This window comes from Lithobates pipiens, unplaced genomic scaffold (genome assembly GCF_037356315.1).
Source record: "Lithobates pipiens isolate NorthernLeopardFrog02 unplaced genomic scaffold, aLitPip1_a1.2 Scaffold_10, whole genome shotgun sequence".
Taxonomy (NCBI): domain Eukaryota; kingdom Metazoa; phylum Chordata; class Amphibia; order Anura; family Ranidae; genus Lithobates; species Lithobates pipiens.
The window spans coordinates 173,432,312-173,453,590 of record NW_027507686.1 but is presented as its reverse complement, the minus strand read 5'-3'; the positions used below and the strand labels follow the sequence as shown (position 1 = coordinate 173,453,590).

Below are 21,279 nucleotides of genomic sequence, written 5' to 3'. Positions count from 1 at the left end.
TAAAGCTTCTATGAATGCAGGACAGGTGGATGATTGATAGTACAGCTCCTCCATTAATAGATACTGTGACAGACCTATACTGTTTCATTTATAGAAGCTGTACTAACAGATACCACGAATAGAGGAGCTGGTTAAAAAATAAAAATGGGAGGCATAGGCGGGGCACTCTTGACGAGAGCCTGCGACTTCTGAACCATATAAATAAAATTAAAAAAAATTAAAACCAAAACACACACATTCATCACATTGAAGGTCCCTTGTGCTTATTTTGCAGGTGAACAGGCTTTTATATGTTATCTTGATTGCAATGATTTCAGACTTTGCCTGCTTCTAGAAAAAGCAGCATAGAAATCCTTGTGATACTGGTTATATCTTTGTACTGATAACTACAAAGGTCAGATCTGAACTAAACTCAAGCAGGCTTTCATTTTCACATTAAATTCACAGGTTTTACATTCTGTATTGTAGAGCTTTGCAGCAGAAGAGAACAGTTCCGCAATTATTTTCCAACCTCCAAATTAGAAGACATCCCACCCGCCATCATAGAAAACAATGCCTGAGCTGCAAACACCTGGAAAGGTCAGGCCACAGAAAAGTGATAGGTGTAACGTGGTGGTGATCAGAAATACTACAGCAGTAAGAACCCTTTTTAATAGTTAATGAAGGTGTGCGAACCCAGCCACTGACACAGAAATCCTCAGAGCTGTGTAGAGATCGATGTGTGTGTGCGCCAGCATCTTTCACAGTAGCCTAAATCTTGGTATACATACAGTTTTGTTTTTCTTGTTCAACTGACAAATCCCCACAACACAAGCAATGTTGATGCAGGATTTCCCCTTCTGTTCTGTTGGATTTGGAAAGGAGTTCAGAATACGCAAATCACCATTTGCAGCCATTGGCTTTGAGGGCTGATCGAATGCTGGTGGTCCAGCATGACCGTTCCACAGAAGTCAGTCATTAGTGGTACAGTGGGAACCAGACGAATCTCTGTACACATGTATTAAGCTTTTGTAATAAATAGGTTAAATAATTTTGGCCTTTTAAATGCCATCTCTCTATAAGCAATACTTTAACCACTTGACGCCCGACATATAGAAAATTGACAGCAGCAAAATGGTTATATTATCCTGACCAGACGTCATGACGTGATCAGGACAACAGAGCTGGAGAGCGAGGGTGCACAGGACGGCGATAGGGGATGCTGCGTGCCAGTCTGACACACCACAACACAGATAATGGTATGAAGCCTCTGACAGTCTTCTTACCATGTGATCAGCTGTGATCGTGTGAACCAGGAAGTGCCAGTAAACGGCTTTCCTCTGTTTACGTTGACAGGGAGAGCATCAGCAAAGCCCCCCATCAAAAGGTGCCCATCAGCTGACAATCAGTGCCCATTACCTACCAGCCTGTCCCCCTCTATAAATGGCTGTCAGTGTCCCATGAGTAATGCCTGTCAGTAGCTACTCATCAGTGCTGCCTATCTAGTGACGCCCATCAGTTTTTTTTTTTTTTTTTTAACTGTCAGTCTTTTTCACTTATAGTGAGAAAAATGAAAAACCGCAGAGGTGATCAAACACCAGCAAAAAGAAAGCTCTATTTGTGGGAAGAAAATTATAAAAATTTAGTTTGGGTACAGTGTTGCATGACCGCGCAATTGCCATTCAAAATGCGACAGCGCTGAAAGCTAAAAATTGTCCTGAGCAGGAGGTGGGGAGTGCCTGGTATTGAAGTGGTTAAAGTACACCAGCTTCCAAAGGTGACAAGTAGAAATACGACCCTAGCTGAAGACTAGTAATGCAAGGTGTTCATCAGCGCAGCCTTTGAGACCACCAAATTCAAGTTCAATGCACTAGGCACATTTTGCCTTTTCAAAAAACATCAAAAGCTATCACCAAGTCTTGACAACTTGTTGAGAACACTGCCAATTTGTAAGATAGGCAAACCCAGTACCATTGGAAACATAAATGTTGTAGCCTGCAGAGCCCCAGTTTCAGGGGTCCTGAGGGCATTCTGCTGGAACAGCTTTACCTGTCATCAAGGTGCATCATATGCAGTTAGAGGCCTCTTTCTACCCATCCTGTGTGGCGATATGTATTTTTTTTAAGGGCCTAACTCTGTACACCTCCCCCAGTTTTTCCCGGCAACTTTTTTTTTCGCAATATGATGATTTCCAGTGGTCTTCGGGGCGATCATGCAGGCAGAGTTCTCTTTGAATCTTCTCCAGCTGTAAGTGGTATTCAATGTTGCATAGAGCGTTTCTATGACAATTCTCCATGAATCCTTGTATGTCAATTCTCAATACATTAGATTACTTGGGGAGCGTGATTTGAAAGTACTTCAAAAACTTAGTTTGCTTGTAACATTCGATTTTTAAAAAGAATGGATTTTCATTAAAAAAAAAAAAAAAAAACACATAAAAAAAATAAAAGCTTTGTTCAAAAACATCATTCTGCTCCTTCAAATCTTCCCATCACTGCAGTCGCAAGAAAATGTAGATTTGACCCCACCGATTAGAGAAAAAAAAAAAATATTTGCATGAATGTTTCAGAAACAAACATTTAAATGGAATTCTACTAAATGTATACAAGTCACAATAGTCACTATATCCATGATACAAAGCAGCACTCAAGCCACTAAAGACTATGGAGGGGATTTGCTATAAGTGGAGCACTTAGAAACTGATACAGCTGTGCATGGTAGCCAATCAGCTTCAAACTTCAGCTTGTTCAGTTAAGCTTTGACAATAAAACTTAAAATCCGATTGGTTTCTATGCAGGAGGTGCACCAGTTTTTGCACTCTCCAGTTTCTGTACACATGTAGGGGATTTACTATCTCTATTATGTGCCTAGCCTTCCATCTGATCTGTGGTAAAGTAGGACACACTGTACTCTGCTATCAGTGATCAGGCCAGCTCCATCATTCTACAGCAGCCCTGGCAACCCTGCATTAAATAAAGCCAATCACCCTTGCAAATATCTCAACGCACTTCAAAACGAAACTTTGAAACCAGTTTTCCATGATACTTAGGGGCTGCACAACTGAAAAAGACTGACCGCTCAGTTCCTATATGGTCTGGTTTTACCCAAGTTTGCGGTCAATGTTTGATGTATGTGAAGTCCTCTATTAGATTAGACACTTCTAAGTAAAACAGCAATGTAAAATAAAAAAGTGTTGGTAATTTATTTTAATTTTTTTAAGTTTCTTCCTGCAAGGCAATATAATGTGCTAGTGTGCTCTGCATACTAGCACATTATAAAGAGACTTACCTTGAAAAAAGCCCTCCAGCAGCACGACGTGATCGCTGCAAAGGCTTCCACCTTCACCCGGTCTTCCTTCAGGGTTCGCAGACTGCAGCGGCTTAAATAGCTTGTGTACAGAAGTCCCGGCCCACGTAACACAGTTCTGAAAGAACGGCATGGGTATGCCATTCCTTAAGAGCGTGTGCACCGGTGACGTCACCAATTGCTGCACATTTACATTTTACCTACAGGTGTATAAGCGTACCTGTAGGTGAAAATAAGGAGAGTTTACTACCACTTTAACCACTCGCCCCTCAATATTCATTGCCATGGGTTTGATCCCCAGCAATTATTAGTGGGGGGGGGAAAAAAAAAAAAAAAAAAGTCAAGTCTTCTTAAAAAAAAACTAAAATTTCTAACAGTGAATGAGATTTTTGTTCACAAAAATTAATTTACCCCAAAAACTAAAATGTTTTTGAAGTACCTTTGAACAACATTAATCAAGTCATCAAAAGGTACTAATGAGAATGTTCATACAAATGTTGCTACAAATATTCATACAAAATGTTCCTACCAAAGCTTTATTCCAACTTTAACCGCTTTTTGGACAGACTCCGTAATTTTACTGCAGCAGGTCAGCACGAACCGTTGTAGCTACAAGTCGGCTCGCGGGATCGGGATAGCAGGCACGCACATGTGCCCACTGCATAGAGGGGGTGCCGAGGCTCGTGCCCAACGGTCGTGATGACCGCTGCGAGCACGAGAGGCAGAACAGAGACGAGTGTGTGTGTGTGTGTGTGTGTGTGTGTGTGTGTGTGTGTGTGTGTACACACACACACACACACACACACACTTCCCTGTTCTGAGATTAGTGACAGATTGAGAGTTCCTATTAGCTAGGAACCAGGATCCGTCACTTCCTCTAGTCAGCCAGTCCCCTCCCCCTTCAGTTAGAAACACGTAGCAGGGAACACAGTTAACCCCATTGATAACACTAGGGGGGCTAACCTCTTCCCTGCCAGTGACATTTTTACAGTAATCAGTGCATTTTTTTTTTTATAGCACCGATCATTGTATAAATGCCAATGGTCCCACAAATGTGTCAAGTGTCCGCCATAATGTTGCAGTCCCGGTAATCGCTATTACAAGTAAAATAGATATATATTTTTTTTATTATTATTAAAAAAAAAATAGATATTAAAAATGCTATTAATCTATCCCCTATTTTGTAGACACCATAAAAATAAAATAAAAGTACACCCCTGACATTTTTGTAAATATTTTATTATATCTTTTCATTTAACGAATGACACTTTGCTACAATATAAAAGTAGTGAGTCTCTAGCCTGTATAACAGTGTAAATTTGCTGTCCCCTCAAAATAACACACAGCCAATAATGTCTAAACCACTGGCAACAAGTGAGTACACCCCTAAGTGAAAATGGCTAATTGGGCCCAATGTCATGCGACTCGTTAGTGTCTCAGGTGTGAAAAGGGAGCAAGCGTGTTAAATTTGGCGCTATCGCTCTCTCATACTGGTCACTGGAAGTTCAACATGGCACCACATGGCAAAGAACTGGAAGGATCTGGGACAAAAAAAAAAAAAAAAAACACACACACAACCCCTGAAACTAAGCTACAGCACAGTGGCCAAAACCACGCAGCGGTTTAAACAGGACAGGTTCTACTAAGAACAGGCCTCTCAATGGTCGACTAAAGAAGTTAAGTGCACATGCTCAGCTTCATATCCAGAGGTTGTCTTTGGGGAATAGACGTGTGAGTGCTGCCAGTATTCCTGCAGAGGTTGAAGTGGTGGGGGGTAAATCCGTCAGTGCTCAGAACATACGATGCACACTGCATCAAACTGGTCTGCATGGCTGTCATCCCAGAAGGAAGCCACTTCTAAAGATGATGCGTAAGAAAGCCCACAAACTGTTTGCTGAAGAGAAGCAGACTAAAGGATATGGATTACTGGAACCATGTCCTGTGGTCTGATGATACCAAGATAAACTTATTTGATTCAGATGGTGTCAAGCGTGTGTGGCTGCAATCAGGTGAGAAGTATAAAGACAAGTGTGTCTTGCCTACAGTCAAGCATGTTCATGGGAGTGTCATGGTCTGGGGCTACATGAGTGCTGCAGACGATGGGGAGCTACAGTTCATTGAGGCAACCATGAATGCCAACATGTACTGCGACATACTGAAGCAGAGCATGATCCCTTTCATTCGGAGACTGGGCCGCAAAGGCAGTATTCCAACATACCGACCCCAAACACTCCTCCATGGTAAAGGTGATGGACTGGCCAAGCATGTCCCCAGACCTAAACCCTATTGAGCATCTGTGGGGCATCCTCAAACAGAAGGTGGAGCGGCGCAAGGTCTCCAACATCCACCAGCTCTGTAAAGTCATCATGGAGGAGTGGAAGAGGACTCCAGTGGTAACCTGTGAAGAGCTGGTGAACTCCATGCCCAAGAGGGTTAAGGCAATGCTGGAAAAAAAGCAGCAGCCACAAAAAATATTGACACTTTTGGCCCAATTTGGACATTTAGGGGTGTACCCACTTTTTGACAGCAGTTTAGACATTAATGGCTGTGTGCTGTTATTTTGAGGGGACAGCAAATTTAAACTGTTATACAAGCCATACACTCACTACTTTACATTGTAGCAAAACGTCATGTCTTCAATGTTGTCACATGAAAAGATAAAATATTTACCAACATGCAAGGAGTGTACTCACTTGTGAGATACTGCAATTGTTGCAGCCACTATTGTGACCATTCTAATCCTTGATGTAGTTTATAGCGGTATTCCCTCCCCCATATAATTAATTCTCTGTAGAATCATATGGAAAATTGAGGTACATGACAGCACCAGTAGGTGGTCGAAAAACCAAACTCATCCTGTCACAGCCATTACAGTGGTAAAACTGTGCAACACCCAACGTGGAAAAAACAGCCAGTGGAAAGCCTGAAGAAAAGCTCAGATGCAACACCATCCAGAACTCATGTAACCAGCATGGCTTTTAACCACTTAAGGACCGCCGTATTGCCAATGTACGTCATTACAATGGCACCGGCAGGCACAAGCACGTACATGTACGTGCCTGCCTTCCAGCGGGTGGGGGGCCCGATCGGACCCCCTCCCGCTGGATACGGCAGTCCGTTTCGCTGCAGGAGCGATCCGGGATGAGGGGATGGCCGTTGGTTTCTGGCCACCCCCTCTCGATCGCTCCTGGCAAATGAGAAGCTTCCCCCGCTGTGTATTGTATACACAGGCAGGGAGGAAGTGATGTCATTCTCCTCGGGGCGGTCTTTTAGACCGGACTACGAGGAGAAGACTAAAAGTAAGTGCACCAAATACTACAATAACACATAGGTACACAAACCCCCCCCCCCCCCCCCCGATCACCCCCCCCCCCCCAGTCACAGTGTCACTGATTGCAGTGATCATTTATTTACTGATCACTGCATTCCGTGTCAGTTGTAAAAGTAACTGTCAGGGCAGTTAGTGTTGGGTCCAGGGTAGCCCCCTACCACCCCCCAATAAAGGTTTAACCCCCGATTGCCCCTAGAGTTAACCTTTTCACCCCCTTTTGCCAGTGTCACTAAGCGATCATTTTTCTGATCGCTGCATTAGTGTCACTAGTGTCGCTAGTTATTTTTTTAGGTTCACCGCCAGGTTTTTATAGCGCTAGGTACCCCGATATACTACCCAATAATGGTTTTAACCCCCTGGTTGCCCCCAGTTAACCCTTTCACCAGCGATCACAGTATAAGTGTCACTGGTGAAGCTGGTTAGTTTGCTTTTTATAGCATCAGGGCACCCACCATTTATTACCCAATAAAGGTTTAACCCCCTGATCACCCGGCGGGTGATATCAATTAGGTTTTAGGGTCAGGGTCTGCGTCGCCCCAGGCAGCACTAGGTTAGTGCCAGTACCGCTAACACCCACACGCAAAGCATAAACCTCCCGTAGTGGTATAGAATCTGAACAGATCAATATCTCATCAGATCTATACTAGCATCCCCAGCAGTTTAGGGTTCCAAAAAAAACGCATTGTTAGCGGGATCAGCCCAGATACCTGCTAGCACCTGCGTTTTGCCCCTCCGCCCAGCCCACCCAAGTGCAGTATCGATCGATCACTGTCACTTACAAAACACTAAACACATAACTGCAGGGATCGCAAAGTCAGGCCTGATCCCTGCGATCGCTAACAGTTTTTTTGGTAGCATTTTATATTTAAATCCGGAAGGCAGTGATTGGTTTTCGGGGTCCCGTACGTGGCTAGGCTCCCAAAAAGTCCCCCACATGTGGTATCCCCGTACTCGGGAGAAGCAGCAGAATTTTGGGGTGCAATTCCACATACAACTATGGCATGTGTGAGCAATATATCATTTAGTGACAACTTTTTGTAAACTTTTTTTTTTTTTTTTTTTGTGTCATTCAAGCACAAAAAAAAAAATATATATATTCAATTGGCTCAACATGCCTCTCCACAACTTCCTTGGGGGTGTCTACTTTCCAAAATGGGGTCATTTGGGGGGGGGGGGGGGGGGTTGTACTGCCCTGCCATTTTAGCACCTCAAGAAATGAGATAGGCAGTCGTAAATTAAAAGCTGTGTAAATTCCAGAAAATGTACTCTAGTTTGTAGACGCTATAACTTTTGCGCAAACCAATAAATATACGCTTATTGAAATTTTTTTTACTAAAGACATGTGGCTGAATAAATTTTGCCCTAAATGTATGACTAAAATTGAGTTTATTTGATTTTTCTTAGAACAAAAAGTAGAAAATATAATTTTTTTCTAAATTTTCGGTCTTTTTCCATTTATAATCGCAAAAAATAAAAATCGCAGAGGCAATCAAATACCATCAAAAGACAGCTCTATTTGTGGGAAGAAAAGGACGCAAATTTCGTTTGGGTACAACATTGCATGACCGCGCAATTACCAGTTAAAGCAGTGCAGTACGAAATTGTAAAAAGACCTCTGGTCCTTATGCTGTTTATTGGTCCGGGGCTGAAGTGGTTAACAAAGGACAAACATATGGGCTTATTTGTGCAACTATTGAGACCAGCAGGCTACATCAAAAATTTACTCCGTGAAAATTCCCTTGCAGTCCACTGAGACTCACAGGAAGCCATTGTCAGGTTTTATAGAGGGCCCTGACAACAAGGCAGAGACTTGGCCTCATCTGACAGAGGTAAAGGAAACTATGAAAGTACATAGTACAATAAACTATGGGCTTGAAGGATTCCTCATTACAGATAAAAGCACGAACAAAAGGGTACAAACTAACTCTCTCTGGAATTATTAATAGGGCTGAACCAACTAAACGATTAATCGACAACTAATCGATTATGAAATCAATTACTATTTTCATAATCGATTAATCGGCCAGTAACAAAATGGGGTTAAAGTTAGAGTCTGATGATATTTACCAGATTGACCCTTTAATAGTATATCTCTCCTCTAATAGTATATACAGTATATCTCCTCTAATGGTATATACAGTATATCCCCTCTAATAGTATATGCAGTATATCTCTCCTCTAATAGTATATACAGTATATCTCTTCTGTCTGTTATTCTCAGAGTGGATTAGATATTTTGCTCCATAACCATATAGTTGGTTATTTATATTCACCACTGCATATAGAGATATTTAAGAATAAATTGCCTTTTTTTTAAACTTTACATATTAAACTAAATTATACACCACGCTTTTTTTTTTTAAGGTAATTAACTGATTAATCGAAACAATAAAATCGGGCAACTAATCGATTATGAAAATAATCGTTAGTTGCAGCCCTAATTATTAAAGCATACACTGGGGGTAATCAACTGCAGCAAATCATCCCCACTAAGTCTGTAACACCAAGAGTGGAGCCCAGTGCCTGAAGGTCACTTCCAGGCTAGCCCCACAAATGTCCAGTCCAGCAGGGTCTGGGTACAACAATACAAAGCTAGGCTGAGATAAAGCTGATCCAGTTAACTGCATCTATGGGGAACTGCTCAAGCACCAATATAGTCAATATAGTGAAGAATTTTGATTCTTCAGTTTTTCCTTAAAAAAATAAATAAAAATGTATTATATATAAAAAGGTAATCCTTTTATCCACAGGACACCAATGATGGGGCACCAATACTCCTCTAAATACCAACAATAGAACAGCATTTCTCCCGCTCAAACCAACAATGGGACACCATTTCTGTCACTAAAACCGTTGAGGCAATGTTTACTTACACTGATGCCATGGCATTTTCTATTCCTACTGGCAAAAGTCTGCCTGCCCCCCCCCCCCCCCCCCCCAAAAAAATGAAGTCCATTAAGCTGGCTCTTTATTTATAAAGTTTGGAGACCCCTGTCCTAGGACACTAGTTTGATTTGCCAATGTCACACTCCTATTGTAGGTGGCAGTATAATGTGACAGTAATGACTGTGTCCCTCCATGAAAAAAAAAAAAAAGAACATGATTGACATAATTACCCAGATGCATATTTACCCAAAACATAGAAGGGCATCCTCTACCAACGCATGAACTGTCCAGTTTTTTTGTTTTTTTTAAAGTAGGCACATCATCAGTACAGTGAGCCCATACTGGGAGAAAACTGTAATAACTCATATTTAGGACAAAGTACGGTTTTAATACCTTCGGCTTTCTGAAAAGCAGCAATTGTAGATGAAATTTTGGGGTATGTAAATATAACACCCTGGATCTTTAAAATTGGGCGATCTGACATCTTCCATGTTCAAAGGAACATCTGCTGCTAAGATTCCTCCTGACTGCAGGATATTTCCTCTCTTCTCCTTTAGGCAACAGTCTTGAGCAACAGTAAAATATATTTTTACTGTATTCAACAGTGAAAAAAAAAATATATATATATATATAACCACACACCCCAAACACCCCACATCTTACATACTGAACATTTTAAAATAAAAAAGGCAAAAGACTAACAATAGTTCATTACTTGACAATGAGGTCTGTCAAACCAAAAATGGTGCTGACGCAGCAAATTCCGAAGTACTGCAAGCCTGGGTTCACAGTTAATTTTAAACACATGAACGAACAGAAAAACAGAAATGAACAAGACAACGTAAAACTGACTATTTTGTGACAGTTCACCACATGACTGCCATGTTAGCTGGCATTTTGTGCACCTTATTTCCTGCTGACGGAAGTCCTCCTCATAGAGGGATCACTTTGGACTAAGAGTTTGGAGTGATTTGTGAACATCAACCAGCAGTTAAAGTGTCACTGACTAAACCCACATCAAAATAAAAATAAAAACCCATCAATAAATGCTCTATTACAAGCTCATTCCCTTGTCACTATTTGTTTTCTGTATTCTGCAAAAAAGCTGGGCTGATCCCACTGCTCGCCATCGCCCCTTTCTGATGTAAATTCATCACATGCACTGACAGGAAGGGTATTTAGCAGCCCTCAGGTTGCCAACCCCTGTACTAGGCTATTAACTATTTTTGCTTGTCCATGCCCAATCTCCATCCCTTTTCCAACAAAGGAGGACACTCAGCCTAGGCGCAAGTAACACAAAAAAAAGGGTACTCCTCTCCAAAGACTGGAATCAGACAGAGGACCTGAAAATACTGTCCTAGTAAGGCTAGGTTCACATCTGTGTGGGTCAAAGCTAATGTGGGCACAGAAGCCTGTTCATTTGAATGGGCTGCCTGCCTCCTGCAATGCATGTGGGGTGCTATTAGGATTAGTGGCACCCACACCGCTCCTGCATTTTTTTTTTTTTTGTGCGGATGGTAGAGGGAACAGGTGTTTCCACAGCGGTCATCACCCACACAGATGTGAACCTAGCCCAAGGGAGGATCAGAGCCACCCTGGACAAAGACAGTAACCCTCAACTCACCCCATTCCACAATGTTAACCACTTCAATAAAGGACACTTACCTGCTGCCTGCCAAGGCCAATTTTCTGCTTTCAGTACTGTCGTACTTTGAATGACAATTGTGCAGTTAAGCAATGCTGTACCCAAACAAAATTTTTATCTTTTTTTTTCCCCCCTTTTCTTCTTTTTTAAGACAGATTTAGCTATCTTTTGGTGATAATTACCAATAGTTTTTTTTATTTTTTGCTAAACAAAAAAAAAAAAATCTTAGATTCAGTTACAAACTTTTGTAAATAAATAAGATTTACAGGAATTTAAAGCTGAACTCCAGAGTTCTACAAGTTTATCTTCTTCAGATCCTCTCCCCAGCAGCTGTAAAAACACAAGTTAAAAAATCAATGTCTTACTTTTTTTGTTGCAAGCCTTGATTTTCAGGACCCTACCACATAAGTATGCTAGACAAAAAAACCCTGGCTTCCACTATCTGAGGGAGGACGTTCTGCATTGCCCTACATCACATCCATGCCGGTATAAAGTACTACATTGTGCAATGGAAGAAGCAGGAAGCCATGATAGGGTGTGCAGGTAAAGCAGGGGCTTTGCTGATGGTGGAGATGAGTTATGAGCTATAAATGGAGATGGGGTTGAGAGAAGAGCAGGGCTGGGTTTGAGCTAAGGGCAGAGCTGTGTTGTGACGCTTATAAGTGGGAAGACTCCCAAGAACCGCCCATTACACTCCCACAGAACTACAATGGGGAAGTTACAAGACCAGTAGCTGTGGGGATGGGGAGAAGAGCAGCAACCGGTCTTAAGGCCCATACACACGATCAGACTTTTTGACAACAAGCATGCAAATTAGCTGTTTTGGAGCAACATCCGTGTGTATGCTCCATCGGACAAACTTTTTTGGTTTTCATCTGACTTTTGTTGGCTCTACGAATGGACAAACTTTCTGGCAACAAAAGTCCGATGGAGCAAAGTCTAAACGTGTGTACAGAAAACCATAGGACTTTTGTACAAAGTACAAACAAGCATGCTCAGAACCAATGCAAAAGATCAGGCAACAATACAGAAGTTGACCAAAGGTGGCGGTAAAGAGCAGAAAAACCACGTGATTTGGTGAAAGTTGGTTGAAAAAGTCCTGCTGTGTGTATGCAATACAAGTTCAGGGCCGACGCCCTTTGTACAAACTTTCCCGTGGATTCTTGTACAAAGTCCTATCATGTGTATGAGGCTTTAACCACTTCTGACATTTCTCTCCTACATGTAAAATTCATTGTTTTTTTTGTTTTTTTTAATAGAAAATTACATAGAACCCCCAAACATTATATTTTTTTTTAGCAAAGACCCCAGAGAATACAATGGCAGTCGTTACAAGTTTTTATCTAGCACGGCATTTGCTCAGCAATTTTTTGAACACTTTTTTCAGAAAAAACAAAAAAACAAAAACAGTTTCATGCTTAAAAATAAATAAATAAATAAACCACCACAACAAACACACCACAGTAAAGTTAGCCCAATTTTTTTTGCATAATGTGAAAGAGTTAGATACGCCGAGTAGATACCCATGCTTCAAAATTGCACGCGATGCCAAACGTTGGTATTTAAAAATCCCCATAGGCGACGCTTAAAAATTGTTTTACTGGTTACATGTTTTGGGTTACAGAGGAGGTCTAGAATTATTGCTCTCGCTCCAACATTGGCGGCGATACCTCACATGTGTGGTTTGAACACCGTTTTCATACGTGGGCAGGACTCGCGTATGCGTTAGCGTCTGCGTATGAGCTCAAGAGGACAGGGGTGCTTTAAAACTTTTTTTTATTATTGTTAATTTTACATTTTTTTTAGTTTGACACTTTAAAAAAAAAAAAAATTTGATTACTTTTATTCCTATTACAAGGAATGTAAACATCCCTTGTAATAGGAATATGGCATGATCGGACCTTTTTACAGTGAGATATATGGTCAGTAAGACCCCACAACTCACCTCTAGGCTGGGAAGCCTGAAATAAAAAAAAAAAAAAAAAAAAAAAAAAACGATCCTGGCTTCCCAGCCAAGGCAGCGCCGTTAATTTGAATGCAGAGGCCAGGCGTGACGTCATAACATCGCGCCCGACCTCCAAACGATCATAGAGACTTCGGGGACCATCTGGTCCGCCGGAAATCTCCATGATATCATCCGGGGGTTGGCGGATACTGTGACCGACTCACTGATGGAAGTGGTGAGTCGGTAGAAGCGTCCCCTCCCACCACCCGGAAGAATGATCAAGCAGCGGAACAGCCGCTATGATCGTTCTTATGGTGCAGGGAATCGCTGGCTGATGTCTGTCTAAATCTGTTAGTGAGTGCTTCTTTGCCGAGATAATCCATCTACCTCACAGGTGTGGCATAGGCTGACCACAATAAAAAGGTCAAACGAAAAATGCAGTTTTACTGTATTGGGGGGGGGGGGTCCAAAACCCAGGCAGTATCTGGTGTGACCACAATCACGCAGTGCAGCACATCTCCTCAACATAGCGTTGATCGGGTTGTCGATTGTGGCCTGTGGAATGTTGGTTCATTCCTCTTCAATGGCTGTGTGAAGTTACTAGATATTGGCAGGAACTGGAACACGCGGTCGTATACACCGATTCAGAGCATCCCAAACATGCTCAATGGGCAATATGTCCGTCGAGTATGCTGGACATGCAAGAACTTGGATGATTTCAGCTTTCAAGAATTGTGTGCAGATCCTTACAACATGGAGCCATACATTATGCTGCAACATGGAGGTGATGGTCGTGGATGAATGGCACAACGGGCCTCAGCATCTCATCACGGTGTCTCTGCATTTTTCAACATGCCATCAAAAAAATGCACCCGTGTTTGTTGTCCATAGCATACGCCTGCCCACACCATAACCCCACCGCCACCATGGGCCACTCGATCCACAACGCTGACACCAGCAAACCACTCACCCACACAACGCCATACACGCCATCTGCCCTGTACAATGAAAACCGTGATTCATCCGTGAAGAGAACACTTCTCCAAAGTGCCAGATGCCATCAAATGTGAGCACTCAAGTCGGTTACTACGACAAACTGCAGTCAGTTTGAGACTCCGATGAGGACGACAAACATGCAGATGAGCTTCCCGAGACTGTTTGACAGTTTGCGCAGAAATCTTTTGGTTATGCAAACAGATTGTTGCAGCAGCTGTCCAGGTGGCTGGTTGGTAGTATTTGATCACCCTTGCATGTTTTTTTATTTTTATTTTGTGCTATAAACAAAGCGACCATTTTGAAAAAAAAACTAATTTTTTTACATTTTGCTATAAGGAGATCAGTGATGTTTATCGTGATTGTGACATTATGGCGGACACATCTGACAATTGAATTTGGCACCGATCTCCGCTCCTGTGCGCCGTAACATCGCAGGGAACAGGGCTCGGCGGCATTCGGCACTGTGTGAATGGAGCAGAGGACAGCTCGATCACACAGCGCAGAGGACATCGCTGGATCCAGGGGACAAGGTAAGTAACTTCTCCGTGTCCTCCCTGTATCCAGCGATGCGATCTCGAGTAAAATCCCAACCCGAGCCAGACTCTGGATCACTGCCAGGGAGGTTAAGTAGAGCCCAGTGCCCAAAGGTCACTTCCAGGCTAGCAACAAGAAAGGACTAGTCTCACCACCCATTATACTCCTTTTACCTACTTATAGCCCATTAACACTGTATGGCCAAAAATTTGTTGACTTCTAACAATCATTCTTATTTGAGGCTGTCAGACATTTTATTCAAAAACCAAAAGGCATTAAATATGGAGCTGGCCCCATTCTTGCAGCTAAAAAAGCTTTTGCTCCTCTGGGAAGGCATTCCGCAAGGCTTTGGAGGGTGCGTTTGGGAATTTGTACCCTTTCTGCCAAAAGAGCATTTGTGGCTTCAGGTACTGATGTTGGATGACAAGACCAAGCTCCCAATCTGCATGCCAAAATTATCCCAGAGATATTCAATAGGGTTAAGGTCAGGGCTCTGCAAACACCAGTTATCTGGCTACCATTTTGACCCACTGGCCCACAGCAAGTATGCAATTCCTGGAAAGCAGAAAAATCGGTGCGTCCAATCTGCATACTTGTTTCAGGTAAGTGCTTCAGAAAGAAATAAAGGAAATGGATCAGTAGGATATCCGGGCAATTATTTTCAAGAGAGAAAAAAAATAAAAAATAAAAAAAAAAAAAATAAAAAAAAAAAGTAAAATAAAATACAGGCACTTTTTTTTATAATTTGTTGGCTAAATGGCACCCAATATTTAGCCAGCTCTAGTAAAGATCACAAGAAATATTGACGAAAAAAAAAAATATATATATATATATATATATATATATATTACACACACACAGATAACTCACTCCAGGGACAAGTTTAAAAATACTTCAAAAAAAAAATCCAATTAACACAAAAGAGAATGAAGTAGTCAACTGACATGGGAAAAAAAAAAAAACCCTGGCTCAGCAAGGGGAAAAAGCAACACTTTAACACCTTCTTCTGAGGTTTTCTCACATGATGGGAAAAAAAAAAAAAGTGGCCAAAAAGCAATGGTGCCACCAACAATGTTAATCTTTAGTTTGGCATTTATTAATCTCCTTTAAAATGAAGTTTTAAGATTAAGAGCCTGGCCCAAAACAAAGGATCAAAGAACATTTATTAACAAAATATACATTGCTCAGGTCTTAAGCCGGCAATTTGATTGAGCAACCATACTTTCCATTCATTTTTTTTCTGCAAATTACACAAAAGACAAATAAATTGATGGATTCTCTCGGCCACAAGCAGATTGGATCAAAATTGCCTGGATCGAATCCAAGAAAAAAAAGTTAGATAGCTTTAGAAAAAAAAATTGCCTTTAAATTTTTTTCTTCTAGTTTTGATCAACTTATACAATAAGGCTGAATTCACACCTACGCATTTTTAGTGCCTTTTGCATTTTTCAGAGTTGCACAACATTCCATCTAACATGTTTCCTATGGAACGCATTCTGTAGCGCAAATCTGCAAAATGCAAAAATCACCAAAAATGCATGTGTGAATCCAGCCTAAGGACTCCTTTACACGGACATGTCCGTGTACGGAGCCCACTCTGCTCAGCGGGGGAATCGCTCCGTCGACACACTGCAAGGGTTAAATGCTCATGCAGTCTATGGGTGCAAGATTAAAGTGCAAATACTTAACTTATTCTCCACTACAGCCGGGTCCTCCCAGTGCTGTTCCCGGTCCCCTGCTCTGTAATCGGCTATGGTCGCACATCAGCCTCCTCAGTGAACTCTACAGGGTTGAGGTTCCAGTAGTGTATGCAATCATGTCGAGGCTCTGTCTGTAAATCGGACCTTAGGTCTGACAAGGAGAGCATCGTGATGGGCAGAGCAGGGGTGGAAGGCAAGTACTACAGCTTTTACTTAAATACCCCCTCCCCCTCATTTCAAGGGCATTTACCCCTTGCAGTGTGGAATGCCCTGCTGCAAGGGTACATCCCCCCCCCCCCCCCGATTCCTGGAGTCACGCTTTAAAGTGGTTGTAAAGGCAGAAGGTATTTTATTATCTTAATGCACTGCATGCATTAAGATAAAAAGCCTTCTGTGGTGTGCAGCAGCCTCCCCAGCACCCCTTAATACTTACCTGAGCCCCATCTTGATCCTGCACGGGAGACTTGGCTGTCCAGACTCTAGCTTCTCATTGGCTGAGACAGAAGTGAAGCTTCATTGGCTTCCGCTGCTGTCAAAGTCAGTGAGCCAACGAGACATCTGAATGGACACAGAGCTGTGGCTCGGCTGCCCCCATAGCAAGCTGCTTGCTGCGGGGGCACTCAAGAGGAGGGAGGGGCCAAGAGTGCCAGTGGGGGGACCAAGAAGAGGATCCAAGCTTCTCTGTGCAAAAACATTTCACAGAGCAGGCAAGTATGACATGGTTGTTATTTTTAAACAAAAAATAAATAAATAAATAAATATTACCTTACCAGTCCATAGATGTGGCAGATTCACGTTCATTAAATTAATCAGAAAACAGGTTTAGATATTTACTGTACATGCAGCCAGTAAGGTCACCGGCAAGCGCACCCTGAACAAATGGCAACCTGGGGCTGTTCTTTCAGAGTCCTGTGTCGTAAGCGGTGTGGGAGTGACGTCATCATGGCTCCGGACGCTCACACAGGCAAAGTCAGTGAACCTGGAAGGAAGACCAGGTGAAAATGGAAGCTGTCCACTCGGTGACAGCGTGGCGCTGGATGGCGTCGTTTTCAGGCAAGTATCACATAATGTGCTATTATGTGATGCATACTAGCACTATAGCTTTACCTTGCAGGTCTCAAAAAAAAAATTAAAAAAAAACACAGACACACAGCTGCGTACTACCACTTTAACAAGTAAAACCCCTTCCCATTTCTTGCGGTCAGCAATGGCACCACACTGAAGAGAAATGTCACAAGGCCTGAGAAAAAATACATTTCTTTAGACAAGAAAGGTGAAGGCTACAAGAAGATCAGCAAAGCGTTACTTCCCAGTCAGAATACTCCATCAAAAGTGATACAAAAATGGAAACAACTTCTTCAGTTTTACTCAATATTTTGTAACCTTACTTTCATGTAATGGTGCTAAACAAATATATTCTATAAAACTTAGTTTGGTCAAAATTTTCAAAATTGTTCTTGTGTTCATTGAAATATTAAAATTGTACCTTTCAAAAAGGACATACTCATTTATGCCAAGCACTAGAATATTATATATTTCTATTTATAAATTTTTTTTTTTTTTTTGCCACTTAGCGCCATTTATTCGGCCGCTATCAGGTGTTAAAAGCGCAGTTTTACTGCCAACGCCCCCCCCCCCCCCCCAGTGTGAATGTCCCCTAAGTGAAGATGTCAGAACCTGCACCCAAAGCCGATTGAAGAACGGGCTCGGGGTACCGGCATCGCTGGATCCCTGGACAGGCAAAAGTCAGCAGCTAAAGTATTTCTAGCTGCGGGCATCAGTTTTTTGGGGGGGAGACTGGAGCTCCTCTTTAATTGGTTAGTGGTAAAGTGATAGAATCTACAAAACTATGAAAAAAAAAAATATATATACACATACACATACATATATACACACACACACACACACACACATATATATATATATATATACACACACACACACACACACACATATACATATACACATATACATACATACACACACACAGACCTGAATTTGTTTTTTATACTCGTAATGTCAGTGATCAGCAACTTATAAAAATGGGACTGTGATAGTACAGCGGGCAATCTGACACCGACATCACCAGTGACAAAAAATACTTTGATAAGTGCTAATGACACTGGCTGGGAAGGGGTTAACATCTAGGGGCAATCAATGGCTTAACTGTGTGTTTATGGTCTAAGGCTTATGCCACATCCCCGCTGTCAGGGCAGAGCTCTGTGTCCTTTGCAATCACAGAGCTCTGTCCTGTCATTTGCTCTGCAGATCAGTGGGTTCCGGCCATTAATCATTGGTCGGGACTTGCTGTTTGGCTTGTGATGTAACTAATCGCAGCACAGCCAGGGTGGCGCACGCGCCCCTACCCGGAAGGGTCAGATCAGATATATGATCCAGTGCAGAGAGACCACTTTGCCACCGTACTTGTAAGTGAGGTGATCAGCGAGTAGTTAAATTGGCTCTGAAGACCAACGCCCTGTTCACAGTGTGTGGTGACCTGTGTTTTACTGCACTGGATACTAGGACTCACAGAAAACTACCGTTTTCTACGTCTCCTGTTCACACTGCATAGTAGTGCAGAGGTGCAGTGATGCGAGCCGACAAAATGCAGACAGAGTGCCACATGCCACCACACAGCAGCAGAGCGCACTGCACTGCCTTCCGATGACATGAATGAAGGGTCAGGTGCCCCCTTATCACCCAGCCTTCTACAAGAGGTACCTGAAGGAGGGAGACGCCGATGGCAAAAGCAGGGACGAAAGAGGAGGAAAGCAAACTTTCTATACTAGATCATTACACAGACCAGGCAAGGATAACCTCATTTTATTTATTTTTATGTTGCCTTTAGTTTCACTTTAAACCCCAACCCCCCCCCCCCCCCCCCCATCATTTTTCTACATTTACATGGATCAGAGTTGAAGAATTCGACTGCTAGATCCACAATCAAATGAGATTTTTCACACATAGCTTACCGACGAGAGGAACTACAAGTACCAGCTCCTGACTAATCCTAGTCACTGGTCCCTGGTCCCTTACATAACAAGCAATCCCATGTAGTGAGGGGTCACCAGGGGCTGACTGACAGCGGCCTGCAAATACCAACACAAGACGAAATCTCATATGTGAGCAAACTAAGCCCAGCCTGCAATGAGGATCAGACTAGACTACATGGATGTTTATTCAGTTATTATTTCTGCAGGTGGGGAGGAGAAAAACAAACAAACCATCATGGCCACACCGTGCATTCCAATCACACCCGGGGTGGGCAACATACAATGAATTACAACAGATCACACACACTCCCATCCTGTACATGTAGGTGTTGTACAGACCAGTCCATAACCCCCCCCCCCCCCCCCCCCATTTACCTTTCCCCTAGTGCCCCAGGCAATGCACAATGGTTGCTGCCCTGCAATCAATTACCGCCCCCCCCCCCCCAAACCAGCACCCCAGGTGATGAACAGCAGTCACTGATCTCCGATTACCCTTCCCCCAAGATCCAGTGCCCCAAGCAATGGGCAGCAGTCACAGCCCTCCATTTACCTTTTCCCACCCACCCCACAAATCGAGTGCCCCAGGCAATGCACAACGGTTGCCACCCTGCAATCAATTACCCCGTCACCCCAAACCAGCACCCCCAGTGATGAACAGTCACTGACCTCCGATTACCCCCCCCCCCCCGATCCAGTGCCCCAAGCAATGGATAGCAGTCACCACCCTCCGTTTACCTTTTCCCCATCCCCCCCAAATTCTAGCACCCCAGGCAATAAAGCAATGCACAACCCCGTTGCCACCCTGCAATCAATTACCCCAGCACCCCCAGTGATGAACAGTCACTGACCTCCGATTACCAACCCCCCATCCATTGCCCCAAGCAATGGGCAGCAGTTAATAAACACCCTCCATTTACCTTTTCCCATCCCCCCCCCCCAAATCTAGCGCCCCAGGGCAGAGGGCAGCAGCGATTGACCCCCAATTATCCACCCCTGTCCCCCAGATCCAACACCCCAGGCAATGAACAGCAATCAATGACCTCCAATTTATCTCCCCCCGACAGATTCAGTGCAGAGGGCAGCAGTCACCTCCACCTGATCAAGTACCCCCAGGCAATGGCAGCAATTGCCCTCCTCCTTTCCGTACCCCCCCCCCCCCAATCTAGTGCCCAAAGGAATGGACAGAGCCATTGACCTCCAAGTATCCCCCCCATCCATTCCCCAGGCAGAGGACAGCAGTGCCGAGCCCCCGACATGTCACACGCCCCCTGGCGGTCATCCTGACGGCCAACCAGACCAAGTGATGTCTCCTCAGCGGATCTGCCCTCTCTCTCCCAGCATACTCACAAATTCCTGATATCCGAGATGAACACGGCCAGGCCCCGCATGCCATCTCCTTTAGACACGGCAGGCATCTTCGCCCACTTAGCAGGAGGCAATGGCCAGACCCCAGAAAAGCAGTGGAGAAGCCCCGGGCCGCTGTGACTGGCTGGAATGCGACCACCGGGGTTATCTAGCTGTGTCTTCTCCGGCCCCGGCCGCCCCACCGACTTCACTTCACACCTCGTACTCCGAGCCCGCCAGGAACGCGCTAAGCCGGGGATGGGAGCGCGCTGGAGAGGCGGCGCAGAGATAAGAGTACTGGAGGCGCGTGCCCCGCGAGATGCTTGTCCCCGCCTTCCTGAGGAAGAAAGGGGCGTGGTTTCAGTCTGTGACTGACAGGTCCGCGGATAGCGGCTCCGCTCATTTTGCAATGATTAATTTAATAGTAGTGTCACGTGACGAGATTTCCATCATAAACGTATGAATAAATCCTGAATGTAGAAGTCTATCATTCATTCCGACCAAATACATTTTAAAAATATTTATAGATTGTTTATACTCGGCGGATTGCTCTTCAGAGGGCGTTTTACTCTGTTTGGTGCCTGTTTAAATCCTCTAAAAATCGCCGCCTTTACTAGTAT

General features: G+C 43.4%; 1 protein-coding gene across 4 annotated transcripts in view; it reads right to left on the bottom strand.

Moving 5' to 3' along the window:
• The window catches only part of AP2A2 (adaptor related protein complex 2 subunit alpha 2), a 270,817-nt gene that overhangs the window by 206,440 nt on the left and 43,098 nt on the right, over positions 1–21,279 (bottom strand). The window lies entirely within an intron of this gene.